Genomic DNA, 16,154 nt, shown 5'->3' on the forward strand with positions numbered 1-16,154 from the left:
GGCTGCCTTCTGCATGCCCCCTACTGGGGATGGAGCCTGCAACCTGGGCATGTGCCCTGACCAGGAATGGAACCAGCAACCTCCTGGTGCATGGAATGACACTGCACCAACTGAGCCACACTGGCTGGGTCCAGGCAGAGATTTCTATAAGAAGGGAGATGGCAGAACACAGTCCATTTCGATAAAGACCTTGAAATCAGTCAAGGGGTGGTCTGGTGTGCATCATCCTGGTCTTTCTCATCCTGGTTCTACATCATCCTGGTTCTATGGTTGAAGGTCAGCAAACCTCCAGGAACTGGGATGACTGAAGGTCAGAGTCTGTATCTTCTGAAGTTAGTGCTTAAGATTCTTATATAAACACTAGAGGCCCAGTGTATGAAATTCATACACGAGGGTGGGGGGAGAGGTCCCTCAGACCGGCCTGCACCCTCTCCAATCTGGGACCCCTCGGGGGATATCTGACTGCCTCTTGCAATCTGGGACTGCTGGCTCCTAACTGTTCACCTGCCTGCCTGCCTCATCGCCCCTAACCCCTCTGTCTGCCTGCCTGATTGTCCCTAACCATCTCTGCCTGCCTGCCTTATCGCCCCTAACTGCTCCCCTGCTGGCCTGATCACCCCTAACAGCCTATGCCTCGCCCCACACCCAGGACCCAGGATTCCCTCCTCTGGCCAGTCGCAGGCACCTGGGACCTGAGCTTCCCTCCCTCTGGCCGGCTGTAGGCACCCAGGACCTGGGCCGGCTTCACCTGGGCCGGCTGCAGTCACATGGGACTGTGGGCGGGAGGCTTCGCCTGTGCCACAGCCACAGGCGCCCAGGGCCACAGGGCGGGTGGCTTGTCCCTCTCCCAGGCCGAAGCCTGGCTGGTCCCTATTCTTCTCTCGTGAGCTCATTTGTACCTGGCTGGTCCCCATTCCTCTCTCCCCAGTGTTGAGTATCTGAGCCGTTAGACCAGCAGTTTTCAACCTGTGGGTCGTGACCCCTTTGGGGATCAAACGACCCTTTCACAGAGTTCACCTAAGACCATCAGAGAACACATATATAATTACATATTGTTTTTGTGATTAATCACTATGCTTTGATTATGTTCAATTTGTAACAATGAAAATACATCCTGCATATCAGATATTTACATTATGATTCATAACAGTAGCAAAATTACAGTTATGAAGTAGCAACAAAAATAATTTTATGGTTGGGGTCACCACAACATGAGGAATTGTATTAAAGGGTCGCAGCATTAGGAAGGTTGAGGACCACTGCATTAGAGCATGACAGCATGAGGGTGTGACAACCATTGGCATATTAACTCTTTATTATATAGGATGCTGTTCATCTACAACCTGCATATTAGTCAGAGTCAGTATCTACAGAAACAATGTCAGAAGAATGGTGGACTGGGTTACAATTCCCACTGTTACAAACCGTCCTCCCTCTTCCTTCAACACCATCCATTCTCATTTCAGCTCCCCTTTCACCTTCTCTCATTCTTTATCTTGTCCTTCCTCCCTAGTTTCTCCTGTTTGGTGGCTGTGGGGGACATACTTTTGTCCTGGAGTAGGTCATACTGGTGCACCAACTTAATGACATTATGCAAATAAGACTCAGTAGGCAGGAAGTAGCAGACACCCTAAACCCCCCTGGTAAGATACATGCTTGCTGGAGGTAGGAGATCAATACCACAAAATTTCAGGGACTGGTACCTCAGTGATATTTCTGGAGGTCTAGAGGTCTAGGGCATGTCATGTTGTCTCCTCCAAAATAAAAGGCAAGTTGCCATATTATTAGCCCAGTACTAAAAGAGAAGCATGGATTTGGAGGCATGGAGTTCCATTTTTGGGTGTGTTATTCCTACCCATTTACCAAGTTACCCACAAGGCTTCTATTTGGAGAAGGGCCCAGAGAAAGAAGATTCTAGGTGTTACAGGCTGCAGGCAGGCAGCTCAGTCAGTTGGGCCTTTTGACCCAGAAGAAGCAACCGTGCTCAATTAGATGGGTGTGTTAGGCTATTGTATGAAACTTGTGGCAAGCCCTGGATAGATGACTCATGGGGAAGGCCCTTGGTTGTTGTGTGTTGCTGTTTTTTTTTAAAGCAGCTTTACTGAGGTTTAATATACACATGTAATAAACTACAAGTGTTTAAAGTATAAAAATTTATATTATGATATATACCTGTGAAGCCATCACCATAATGAACATATTCATTGCTCCCAAAAGATTCCTTGTGTCCTTCTGTAATCCCTCCCTCCAACCATTTTCCCCGGACCTCAGGCAACCACCAATCTGATCTCCATTTCTGAGACATTTATGTCAATACTAGAGGCCTGGTACACAAAATTCATGAACTGGTTGCGGGGGGAGGGGTTCCCTCAGCCTGGCCTGTGCCCTCTTACAGTCTGGGAGCCCTTGGGGAGCAGACCTAAGAGTGAGCCCAACTTCTGGCTGAGCAGCACTCCCCCAGTTGGAGCACACTGACCACCAAGGGGCAGCTCCTGCATTGAGCGTCTGCCCCCTGGTGGTCAATGCATGTCATAGCAACTGGTCCGTCCATGGTTCGGTCGATTTGCATATTAGCCTTTTAATATGGTAGGATAATCATGCAATAAGTACTCTTTATGTGTGGGTGTTTTCATTCAGCATACTTGTGTTGAGATTTATTCATCTGGTTGCATCTATCAATAACTCATTCTTTTTTTTTATTGCTGAGTAGTATGCTCTGTGTGGATATACCACAGTTTGTTTATCCACTTATCTGTTGATGGACAGTTGGGTTTCCAGCTTTTGACTATTACAAATGAAGCTACTGTGAACATTCATGTACAAGTCATTGCATGGATATATGCTTTCACTTCTCTCAAGTATATCCCTAGGATGGGAATGACCAAGTCATGTGTATGTTTAAGTTTTTAAGAAACTGCCAAACTGTTTTCCAAAGTGGTTGTACCATTTTATATCCCCACCAGCGATGGATGAGAGTTCCAGTTCCTCCACATCCTCACCAACCTTAGTATGGTTAGTTTTTTTCACTTTAGTCACTCTAATAGACATGTAATGGCATCTCTTTGTGGCTTTATTTTTCATTTCCCTAATGACTAATGATGTTGAGGATCCTATTACATGCTTATTTGCAATTCATATATCTTCTTTAGTGAAGTGTCTGCTCAAATATTTCCCCCAGTTTTTAATTGGGTTACTTGTTTTCTAATTATTAAGTTTTGACTTCTTTATATATTTTGAGTAAAAGTCCTTTATAAAATATATCATTTGCAAATATTTTCTCCCATATTGTCTTTTATTTCCTTTAACAATATCTTTCAAAAAGCAGACATTTTAAATTTTTTTTATGAATTCCAATTGATTCTTTTTCTTTTATGGAAGATTTCTGTGTATGTGTGTTTTTTAACATATAGATGAGCAGTTGTCCCAGGACCATTTGTTAAAAAAAACTATATTTTCTCCACAGAGAGGCCTGTGTACCTTTGTAAAAAATCAGTTTGTACTTCAGTGTATATTTCTGGACTCACGGTTCTGCTCTATTGATGTATTTTTCTGTCTTTGGACCAATATCACAATCTTGATTACTGTAGCTTACTCTATTCCAAACAAAGGCATAACTGATAAGAACAGAGAAATATTTGTCTAGATATATGTGTGGGTTCTCTTTTTTTTCAAATAAGCATACTTGCCAAGAAAGAATTTTTATTTTCCTTGGAAAGTGAAAGGTTCATGTCCACTTCCTAGGCTCTACTTCTTTTCCAGCTCGAGGTGCTGTCTGGTTAGGGCTGAGGGAGACATGACTAATGTCTCCCATCTTCTAGGTTGAGTCAACCCTCTGCACTGACCGGTGTGCACTTTTTAATACTTAATTTTTTTAAATTAATAATCATGTGTCAAGGCTCATGCTGGGTACTTTACTTAACAAATTGCTATCATGTCTACCATATACTGAGCACTTTTTACCACGTGCCTGATATTGTGTGAAACATTTTTTTCAATGTCATAATTTTTTACAGGAATTTCTTGGCTTATGTAACTCCATTGTCTAGGGATTATAAAGCATCTGGCACGGTTTGATCAGGCTATGCACTAAACATTTTGCATCCTCCATTCGAGCCTTGCAGCAATCAGTTAAAACAGGCTTTATTAGCCCCACTTTAGTGTGGAAAACGCTGAGGCTTTTAGAAATCATGTCACGTTCCAAAGGTCATCAGCCAGTAGGTGGAAGAGCCAAGAGGAGTTGGCTCCAGGTCTACACTGTCCTGCTTTCTAGTTTGTGAAAATAAGGAAGTAAGGCTCAGGCAGGTTCAATAACTTGCCCAAAGTCATATAGGTAGTAAGTGAGCGATAAATGGGGGTCAGAACCCAGGCCTGCCTGGCTCTCTGGGGGTGAGCGCCAGCTCCCCTGGTGCTTCTCTGAAAACTGGTTTCCTTCCTCTCTCTCAGATGGGTGTTCCAGGCAGGTCTTCTCAGAGAGTCTGTGTTACCTTACCCGACCTATACCTGTACCTACTCATGATTCTTGTCCTAATTCAAATGTTTAGGAGTGGTTCCCTCTGAGGCTGGTACCTACCTCTGGTCAGTTAGCTGGACAAGAAGGGGCTGCACTACACAGAACAAATATGGGCCCAGGATCCCTCTGGGTTGGAATCAAACACGGACCTGTGGCCGGAGCAGGTGCCCAAGAAGGAACCCACTTCCGGCTTGCCTACTCTGGGGCCTCAGAGGAGGCCAGTCGGATCACCTTTCTGCCCAGACATTCTCAGTGCCAGACTTCTTCAGTGTAAACTCCTCCATCTGGGATGCCAGTGCCTCTGGAAACTTCAGAAGATTCTAGAAGAGTCTAGTGAAGAGTGTGTAACTCACGCTTTTGGGGCTGTTTGGCTCTTGGGGACTTCCTTACTTATTTTTCTTAGAGGTGTTTTACAGATCAATCCCAAAGGATTTCCTGACCTGCCTCCTGAGTCACTGCTCAGCCTCAGAAACATGACAGATAAACATGTTTCACCAGCTACCTCTCCCACTGATTCCGTCTAGCCTCCAGGTTTTCCTCCCTGGATGTGTGTGACTCTTTGAATCATAGATGCCCAGAATGTCAGGGGTGGAAGATCACTGTGTCCAAAAGCTGTCCACTTCTTGGATGCAGAAACTGAACCGCACAGAGGAGAGCTGAATGGACACAATGGTGGCGTGAGAGAGGGTTTGGGGTGATACATGGGCAATGATGTTGTTGTCATTGATATATTTAATTAAACTATTGCTTAGGCTGAGGCTAAATGAATTTAGGTAAAATAGTCAAATAAAGAAAAAAGGTGAAGTAAATAAGCTTACAGGTTGTATTGGATAAGGCAAATGACATAAGTAGTATGGGAATGAGCGAAACTTAGGAAACAGGACATTGATGGATGAGTGAGTGAGTGAACGGGTGGATGAATAAATGAAGAAATAATGGGCAAGTAGACATTTCAGGTTTCATTTTTTTTTATGGACTCAGAATTATTTCCCAGTCCTTGCATTTCAAGTCAGAGACTCATCAGGGCCTACAAAACGGGCCCAGCTTCCGCAAGCACTTCTCCTTAGAACAAGAACTGTTTACCATGCTGTTCTCATTTTCCAGGTCAGCAAATCCTAGCCTCAGAAGCCACGAAGTCTACCTTTTAAGGTAAATGTCCTGAGGTCTGATTTCCCAGCTTCCTTTGGGCCCTTGTCCCTAGTCTTACCGCGGGGAGGGTCTTGAGAGACCAGACCGGGTCTTTGGCTTCCTGTGGAGATCTTCAAATGCAGCGCTTCTTCTTGGTAAAACTCTGGACCCATGCCAAGACTGAGTAATAGAGGGGAAACCACCCTGGATGGACGTTGAACAGGCCTAAGTAACCTTGGGCAAGTCCCTTTCCTCCAGCACTGGGCTCAGATGCTTCCTCTGATAAACGGTTTTAACCCCACCCTATCGGTATGTTCATCCAAAAAACATCTACCGAACTCCCACCACATTCCTGGCATTTGCTTGGCATGCAGACAGATACTAGTAAATAGAGGAATTGGACCAAGTGCCTGGAAGAACCCACACTCGGGTGGGGTGGGGGAGAAGGCACATATGACATAATTACAGATACGTCTGGTCAGTGTAGGTGACATGGACAGTCCCATCAGGGACTGTAATGATACAGGATCCCCAGAGTGTGTCAATCCAGGGAGAGGAATATGTGAATGACTTGTGAGGTCACAGGGCTGCACCCAGAAAGGTGTTGGTCCTTGAAGGTACGTTCAGCCTTTGGCCCAGCTTCAGATCCTTCTTCCATCCCACAGCAAACCTGGTGATCGTGGGTTTCAGAACCAAGCAGGCCCAGGCTTCAATCCTGAGCAGATGCCAACTAGAGAAAGTAGCTTCATTCTCTGGGCCTGGGTTTTCTTCTTTATCAAAGGAGCATGGTGCCCCCAACCTCCCCAGGACTTATGAGGGCTCCATAAGATAACACAAGTATAATGTCGAGAGCTTGACGCAGGCTTGGCATGTAGTGTGTGGGTCTACCATCCAGGAAGGAGGTGGAAGAGCTGGACATCTGCCCCCCTCTGGGAACACACCCACCTCTTGCTTCATTGGCTGAGGGCCTTCTGCCCCAAGAGGTCATGGCCCAGGCCTTTCTTGACCCTATGAATGCGATGGTAGGCTTTCTTCCTCCCAGGCCAGAGCCCTTCCCATTAAGCCTCTCTGCTCTCATGATCTGATCATGAACTTGGCGCATGCCTGAGACAGGGAGGAGACCGGCGGGGCTGCGGCCCTGGGACTCTTCGGGTGAAAGCCTGCCAGGGCTGCAGATTCCTTCTCTCCCCAGCACTGGAGCTGCCCTCTCTTGCCCAACAACATGCCCAGGACACGGTGATGTCCTTCTTCCCTTCTTGGAGGCAGGGCTGAGTGGCTTCCTAGAAGAAGGCAGGCGGGGACCAGCCCGCATCGGACGCACCCAGGGAAGGAGGAGAAAACCTGGCTGGGAGAGAGCCCCGGGGCAGCAGTGGGAGAACGGGTTTGCCCGCATTGTTGGCAGGCCTCGGGATTCCGAAGCACGATCTGTTTTTGTCACTGTCAGCCAATCCCTTACTCTGCCAAGGCCACAGTGTACCAGGCTTTTCAGACCGCCAGGCCCTTCCATCTGCAATTCTCATTCTTCTCATGCCGGGAGGTGGGTTATTACTGGCTCTGTTTCACAGATGAAGAAATCGAGGTCTCAGGAGGAAGAGCCACTTGCACAAACCAGAAGGGCTGATGGCAAGGAATTCACCTTCCATGGAGGGCCTGCTGTGAGCCAGGCCTTTCTGTACAAGCATCATTCTTCCTTCCAGTAGCCCAGCCAGGTGCCCTGGTGGTATTGTCCCCACGTACAGAGGAGCGGACCCAAACCCAAGCTGGTGAAGAGTCAAGATGTGAGCCTAGATCTCTCCGGCTCCACACCCCACTGTGCTGATCTCTCCTCCATGTTAAAGACAGGGAAGCCGAGACTCAGAAAGGTCCGAGCTGGGCCCATCGGCAAGTGGCAAAGCTAATTTTCAACCCAGTCTCACTCCAGAGTGCCCACCTTTCCCACTAAGCTACATTGTCTCAAGAATATTTTTTTTTTTTTAAGGAGCAGCTGGCTACTAACAAATGACCACAAATCTGTCTCCAAGACATAAAGACCCAGAACAGAAAGGGCCACAAATTATTATTACCGTTATCATGAACACTATTATTAATCACGAACATTGCAAGGTCAGCATTTACCCTGTGTGGCTCAGACATGCAGAAATAAAACTTAATTTCTTCTGCAGCTCAACTCAATTCAACTTGATCATAGCTTCCCTTCCCCCAACTTTATTTCTGGGTGAAAGTTCATTCTCTTCACAACTGGAAGTGCTGATCCTGCATTCTCTTTTGTTATAAAGGACATTTTGGGGACAATTGGTAAAATCCGAAGCAAGTCTATAGCTTAGATAAAGTACCACATATGAATTCCTCAATTTTAATTTGTACGGTGGTTAGGTAGGAAAACGTCCTTGTTTTTAGGAAATCCACGTTGATGTATTTAGGGGTAAAGGGACATCGTATCTACAACTTTGAAATAGTTCAGAAAAAATATAGATGGCTTTCAGGAAAACCACTCACACATGCAGAAGAATGAAGCAAATGTAGTAAAGTGTTAGCATTTGGAGAATTTAGATGAAGGGTATCGGAATTCTTTGCACTATTTTTGAAACTTTTCTGAAATGATGTCAAAAGCAAAAAAAAAAAAAAATTAAAAGAAGAAAATGTACTCTTGTCTAAAAAAATAGTCAAATCAGGGTCCGAACTCCCTATTAGGATGGCCCTGTCTCTTGGCAGTGCCCGCCCCCCACCCCTCAGTATGGCGTCTGGTAGCGAAGGAGCCTTCGATGACACCCAAAGCCTGGGGCCTAGGCTTCTGGGCTTGATGGTCCTGCTGGCTGCCTTGCCCTCTTGGGTCTTTGGTGCTACTTCCCTCCCCATTGCTTCTCTGCTGGTGTAACTGGTCCAGCCTGGCTTTGGGCCCAAGCATGTGTCACTCCAGCGTGTGACTCTGTAGTCATGGCCTCTGTGTTGAGGCTGTGCAGTCCCATGACCCTAAACTTCTTACAATTGATGCCTCAGCAGGGCATAGATAGGCCCCACTGGAAGCTTCTGATGCTGACCACGGCCCACAGTGGCCTTGGGAAACCAGGCCCTCATACATATGCGTCAGTCTCATCAGGAAAATCAAATATCACTCTGGTTGATTTAAGAGGGAAATTTAATATAAGGGTTTAGCTGCACAGTATTCAACAAGTGGAAAAGCAAACAGTGAGATATCAGAGGTACTAACTTCAGGTAACAGAGACCACCTTTGGGGAGGGGAGGACAAGGGACGAAGCTGGGTTTATTAGAACCTAGAAACTGGGACCCAGACCTTCTAGGAGGGCACACCTGTGCCTGGTGCTGGTATAAGTGAGGCTGGTCTGGGAATGTGGAGAAAACCTGGAAACTGGACCCAGTTGCTACTGGAACCAATGGCCCCTGCCAGGGAGAAGGGCTGTTGTGAGGTGATGCTAACAGACAATAACAGAGAGCGGCAAGCTCTTTCCTCCTCATCCAGCCTTGGACTTTCTGTGCCCCCTATCCACAGAAATGGCTGTGGAAACAGCTGGCAATACATAGTGTAATAACTATGTATTGTGCCGGGTGGGTATTGGAAATATCAGGGGGTCACTTTGTAAAGTATATGGTTGTCTAACCACTATGCTGTCCACCTGAAAGTAATACAAAATAATATTGAATGTCAACTGTCATTGAAAAAATACACAAAACAGAATATAGCGGGGTGGGTGGGGCTGAGAGCTAGCAGTTTCACACAACTGGCACTGGGAGAGGGTGGGGGACGGGGTTCCGCTGCAGAGTGAATGCCAGGTTCTCCCCTCCCCTGGATACACGTTGCTGCCACTGCACCCCCATTGCCAGGCGGCGTCTCTGGTGCCTGTGAAGCAGGCACGGGCCCGTGCTCTGGGGTATCTGCTTCCACGGGTGTTCACCCCGGGCAGGCCCCGGATGCGGATCCCAAGCTCCTGCCCTCTTTTCTGTTTCAGCCCTGGCCGAGTTTCTTGTCTGACACGAGAAACTGCTTACTCTACGACTTCAGCAAAACTCATTCTCTAGGTCATCAAATTTTATGGCAAGTTTCTTATTAAAGTTTATTTAAAGAGAAGATTTTAGAATTCTGGAAATTTTCTTTTCTCTCCGATATATGTTGGCTCTTGGAATTGAATGTCTGACTCTTCAAAACAGTCTTGCTTTGGACTCTCTCAAGAGTCCAGTTGGACTTCAGTGCTGAACAATGACTTCTTTATCCGCGGCTGTGCTCCACCGCCTCCTCTGCCGATGGGTGAAGGGCCGCCCAGCAGCGAGAAACATTTGAGGGAAGAAAAAACCTCCCGATATTATCCTGCACCAAGAACGTGAATTGAGCACTGACTGTGTGCTTGGTGCCTGCTAAGCACGGCAGCTCTCACCGTATTTGTCCTCACAACAAGCCTGCGAGGAAGGTACAAAGGTCCCTGCACGGCCTGGGCCTCTCTCCACGGTGCCACCAATTCCATCCTTTCCGCTTTTGGAAAACTGAGGCCCCAGGGGGCCATGCAAACCAGAAAGGAATGCAAGCAATGGGACAGTCTAGCACCGGGAAGTCACTGAGCCCCACTTTATTTTCATTCTTTAAAAATATGTTTTTATTTATTTTAGAGAGGAAGGGGCTGGGGGGTGGAGAGAGAGAAACATCGATGTGAGGGCGAAACATTGATCAGTTGCCTCCTGCACCCACCCAACCGGGGATCAAACCCACAGTCTGAGTATGTGCCCTGACTGGGAATAGAACCAGCGACTTTTTAGTGCATAGGGACAACACTCAAATAACTGAGCCACACTGGCCAGGGCTGAACTTCACTTTCTACCAAGTACAATGCCATAAAGATTTGAGATAATAGATGGGAAATTTGGGGCCCAGTGCCTGGAAAATAATGGGTATTTGATAAATGGTGATACTATGAATGATGATGATGATGATGATGATGATTCTGTATTGACTGTTACTATGTCGGGCACAGGGCTAAGCACTTTGCGTGTGTGAAATATTTTGATCCCCGTAATCAATCTTTATCCACACGGGAACATGCTCCCTCCTCCCACCCGGCCCCACTGGTCTTTCTCACCAGGCACCCACCCCTGGGGCAGGTCCCTGAGTGTGAATAATGCCGCCCAGGAGAGCAGGTCCTTGCACTGGGCTGCATCTTCACTGGGGTGGTCGGAACCTCTCCCCGACCCACAGCTTTTCGTTAGCATCGTTGTGGTTTCTTTCATTCAGCGCTTGGCGTGTTGGATAAACTTCGGTTCCCCACCTTTCTAAGAACATTTTTGTTTGTTGCAGTGAGAGATTTGAAGACTTTGTGATTTCCTTCTTCTTTTTGCTTTGTTATTTTTTATACCATTATTTGAAAATTCTTTTAGATTTACAAACGAGTTGTAAAAATGGTACCGAGAGTTCACCCAGCTTCCCTTCGTCTTACATAAGGTTTCATAACCGCAGCACTTTCATCAGAATGAAAACTTGACGCTGGCACCTCACTGTGAACTACAGACTTCATTGGGATCTCACCAGTTGTTATTTCTTTAAATATATTTTTATTAATTTCAGAGAGGAGGGGAGAGGGAGAGAGAGATAGAAACATCCACGATGAGAGAAAATCATTGATCAACTGCCTCCTGCATGCCCCACACTGGGGATCCAGCCCGCACCCCGGGCATGTGCCCTCAGGGCAATTGAACTGTGACTTCCTGGTTCATAGATCTATGCTCAACCACTGAGTCACACCAACCGGGCTGGATCTCACCAGTGTCTCCACAAATGTCCTTTTTCTGCTCTAGGATAAATGCCGCATCACATGTTGCCATCATGTCTCCTCAGTCTCCTTTGTTCTGTGGCAGTTTCGCAGCCTCTCTTTGGTTTGTCATGGCTGTGGCTTTTGAAGAGTTCTGGTTAGCTGATCTGTAGATTGTCCCTGAGGCTTTGTCCGATGTTGCTCCTGAGTAGACTGGGGTTATGGAGCTGGGGGAGGAAAACCACACGAGTGAGGCGGCCTTCTCGTATCACATCTGGGAGTAGGTGCCATCAGCATGCCTTGTTCCTGGTGATGTGAGTCCGGCCTGGGGCTCCACTATAAAGTGGCTATTTTTCCTTCTTCCATGTACTCGAGAAGCAAGTCACTAAGTCCATTTCCATTAGAAGAGAATTAAGCTTTACTTCCCAGAGCAAGGAGTATCAAAGAATTTCTGGACATCTGTTTAAAGCACAATTAATATTCTGAAGAAGATACTTTGAGGCTAGGCAAATATTCTATTTATCCTTAAATTTTCACCCACTCTTTTAGCATTCATCAGTGGATCTTGCCTGCAGCAACTATTAATGTGCTATAGAACAATTCTTATTTATTTTATTATATTTGAGGGGGGTGGTGTGTGTGTGTGTGTGTGTGTGTGTATTTTCTGCAAAAGACTTTATTGTTGCCATTTGGTCCAATGCATGGGAGAGGGCTCCAGGTGGTTAAAAGAATGGCTAGTGGTTTCTGGGAGAGGCTCAGGCAAAAGCCAGACACCAGGGGAACGCAGAGGGGCCCCTCAAAGGCCTCTGGGCTCCAAAGGCTCCTAGGCCAGCTTGAGGGTGAGCCTTTCAAAGAGATACTTGCCCAGCCCAGCCTGGGGGCCGGCAGCCTGCGGAGGTGAGTCAGGTGTGGCCCATCTTCTTCAGGAGTTTCACCTGCTCATCCAGGAGGTGGTTCTCCAGGAGGTCACAGAGCTGAGGGTCCGCATGGGTAGAACCTAGGGCCTGCAGCTCCACAAGGGCCTGGTTCAGGGTCTCTCCAAGGCCAGGGCGGCTTCCACGGCGTCCTGAGCTTTGCCTACTCACCCTGGGGAGGCTCCAGCACGTCCTGGGAGGGAATGTGGCCACGAGCTGGTTTTGCATCTTTAAGAGACGCTCAGCGCCCTCGTGCTTCACCAGCTTGTGAAGAACTGGCCCAGGGACAGGTAGGTGTGGGAGGCCCACGGGTGCAGGTTGCTAGGCGGCTACGGCAGCTTCCACCTGGGTGGAATAGTTCTGACGAATTTGGGCGCTTGCTTGTCTGGCAGTAAGGAGCTAAAGGTAGAGAAAGCACAGTGTGTTGGCTGGTCGCAGAGGTGGTTCCGAAGTGGAGACTGGAAAAGATGGTGGAGGGTGGTCGGAGGCTGGAAGAAGGGGTGTCCCTGGGTCTGTTCCATCCACACGCTGTTGCAGCAAGAGACAGAATTGGGACCGCCAAGGGCGCCGTCTAGAACACCTTTTAACGCAAAAGGTACCACAGTGTTCATTGTTTGAGAACATCTATAATGTCAATAAGCTTTTGTGAAATCAGTGTTTGTATGGTCGGAACCACAGTACAATCGACAGGGTCTCAATGGATTTTAAACCTATTGTACTCAAGGCTGATTTAGAGCTGGCACACCCCCACCCTCACGTTGGCTCTGATTTTTTTTATTGAAATACTGGTGCCCTCACTGGTAAGTAGTTCTTGCTGCACCTCTCCAAATTCCTCCCCTCCCCAAGTCTTTGGAGACCTCTCCTGCTGTCTCCACAGTTAAAAACAAAACAAAATTCTCCAGGCAGTTCAGTTATGAGCACATGGCAAAGGTCTGTCACAATCTCGCTGCCAGGGAAGGGTCTCCAGCAGGCCAGTTCCAAGATGCGATCCTAGAAGCAACACTTTCTGGGGAAAGAGAATGTCTACAATGACTACTGTTAGATTAGCAAGAAAAGGAGAACACTGCGCACTTACCAGTCAGGTGAGAGCATCGGCTTTGGGAATTGGTTTGGGGACAGTTTGTGTATTTAACGCTATCCAGCTGCTGAAGAGTTAATATTGGCTCAGGACTGGAGCCTCCTGTGCCCCTCCACCCCAGCGTGGGGGTAGGTGCCTTCCATTCTGATGGTCAGCCCTGTGCTGGGCAGATAAGTACTGTGAATAGTATCCAAGTGTTGTGTATAACACAAAGCATCCTACATAATAAAAGGCTAATATGCAAATTGTCCCCTTGACCGGGAGTTCTACCAAGGGGCAGGGCGGGCTGGCCAACCTCCTGCGTCTCCTCCCCTGGGCTGGCCCGGTCAGGGCGGGCCGGCTGTACCCCACCCATGCATGAATTCGCGCACCGAGCCTCTAGTCCAGGGGTCCTCAAACTACAGCCCATGGGCCACATGCAAATACAAATATTGTATTTGTTCCTGTTTTGTTTTTTTACTTCAAAATAAGATATGTGCAGTGTGCATAGGAATTTGTTCATAGTTTTTTTTAAAACTATAGTCTGGCCCTCCAGCGGTCTGAGGGACAGTGAACTGACCCCCTGTTTAAAAAGTTTGAGGACCCCTGCTCTAGTCCTATATAATAAAGAGCTAATATGCAAATGGTTGTCACGCCCTCGTGCCAGGACCAGGGGACCTGAAAGCTGCCCCCCCCCCCAGCAGGACTTGACCAGGGTGGGGCCGGCTGGGTCTGGATCTCGTGCAATTTCTAGGAGTGCGCGGGTGGACGGGGACTTGACTCTGGGTCCTGTGGTATGCCCCAGACTCTGACAGGAGGGAGATTTTCATATACATTTTACTAATTTTCTTTCATCTCTGACACTTCTATTATAGAGAAAGGGCAAATAGCAATATTAAAATATTTCCTCTAATTAATTCCCTTTTAATGTGTATTAATTTCGTGCACCGGCCAGTAGTATTAAATAATCAGCCTACAGTTTGGTTCAGGTACAATTCGATTCGGCTCAGAGAAAGCAGGCGTTGGAGCCAGAAAGAACTGGTTTTGGAAACCAGTATCCAGTACAAGTTCTGGAACAATCTGTTTTGGGACAAGTCGCTGAACCTAACTTTACAGAAAGTAGGTAGGGATGCTGTGAGGATTTGAAATAATGGAGGGGAAATTTTTAGCACAGTGTCTGGAAAATAATTGGTATTGGATTAATGATACTGCTATTAATTCTGATGATAAATATTGATTGATCTATACTACATCAGGCACGAACCTCAACATATTACCTGTGTTATTAATTTTAATCTTCACAATAACTCTGTGAGTTAGATGCCATGAGTCTCACCCCCAGTTTACAGATGATGAAATCGAGGCTCAGAGAATTCAAGTAATACAGTTTAAATTCACAGAACGTTGGTGGAGCGGAGATTCAAACCCAGGCAGCCTGGCATCAATGCGTCTATGATAAGCCTACAGTACACGTGGGTGCCCGGTAATTCTTGGCAACAACCCTAAAGCCTTCTAGAATTCTAGAATTCTGCAGCCCACAGGTTGGGAGCTCTTGCCATAGACCAAACAGACCTTTGGCTTCTTACAAAACATTTCTGACATCAGCAGGGTTTGGTACTTATTTTTATAACTTTATGGCAAGAGGAAGACAGATCAAACAAAAGAGATTCACACAGTTATCCAGAAACAAACAGTGCATGTCATAAGTCACTCGGCGGGCAGAGCAACAGTTCAGAAGCAGTCATTGGATATTACACTCCCCCCACTAAAAGACTCTCAGATCCCCCCATTTGAGAATCACTGCCCAGTCACCCACTGTTCTAGATTTCATAAAACTTCCCCAAACTCTGAAGGTATCAAACCAAGTGCAAAATGAGAAAACAGGGCTTCTCTTTAATAGAAGGTGAAAGTGGGGGTGGCCTGCAGAGAATTCCTTTGTCTGCTTTAGAAGAGAAGGTGCCCCAATTCCCTCCTGTCCCCCCTCTAAGGGTGAGGTAGGATGAAAGGTGTTTCCTCCACAGCCCACTTCCCTCCACCTCCTCCAGTGAACTGCTGTGAATCTGAGCTCTGGCCCTGCTGAGGGGCAATCCAAGTCCTGTGGTTTAAAAGGAGCTGCCCAAACGTGAGGGGTCTGGGACTGAGAACCAAGTGGCTCACTCAGACAGTGGACACCCTGGGACACTTAGAGATGCAGCCCAAGAGGTGACCGGGCCCTGCATGATGTGGGGGTTGGGGGTGACGCCTACACACACTGCTGGGAGCAGGGACAGGGGCGCCACTGCCGGGAGGGGTGCAGCGTGAGTGCCATATAGGGAAGAGGTGCCTCATGGCAGTGACAGTGACTGCCTACGGACTCTTGTCCCCATCTCAGGAGTGAAAGTGAAGCAGGCCCACTGCGCTTGGATTTGAGGGAGCCTGGCTGTTCTTGAATGACCCAAAGTGCTCAGAGCAGCGGGGGAGGCATTGCCCACAAAGACGTCTGGACTTCCTGCTAATCCTGTTGGGGTGTTCAAGACAGTTTAAATTTAATTTGGATTTTTAAAAATTTAAGACACCTTATGAGTTATTTCCCAGTTACAAAAGTGTAACCATAGCCTCCTGCCGAGCTTCCCTCCATGGGACAGTGACTGCTGGAATGGGGACTTGGCAAGGCCCGGCGTCCCTGGTCACCCCGTCACCCATCCATGCTCACTCCCCCAGGAACCCACAAAGCCTCTTTGTGTGTGGTGAGCTGCAGCCTAGGCGGTTGGAAGGGCCTGGCTGGTGCTGTGATAGGAGGTAGAAGAGAGAGAGAG

General features: G+C 47.5%; 1 long non-coding RNA gene across 1 annotated transcript; it reads left to right on the plus strand.

Moving 5' to 3' along the window:
* The first annotated feature begins 222 nt into the window (after positions 1-222).
* Positions 223-15,296, plus strand: LOC107182901. The gene is made up of 3 exons (XR_001513660.1): positions 223-336; positions 3,723-3,728; positions 15,286-15,296. It is a non-coding gene; the product is annotated as an uncharacterized LOC107182901 (long non-coding RNA).
* The last annotated feature ends 858 nt before the right edge of the window (positions 15,297-16,154 follow it).

Source organism: Myotis davidii, unplaced genomic scaffold (genome assembly GCF_000327345.1).
Source record: "Myotis davidii unplaced genomic scaffold, ASM32734v1 scaffold458, whole genome shotgun sequence".
NCBI classification, from domain to species: Eukaryota; Metazoa; Chordata; class Mammalia; order Chiroptera; family Vespertilionidae; genus Myotis; species Myotis davidii.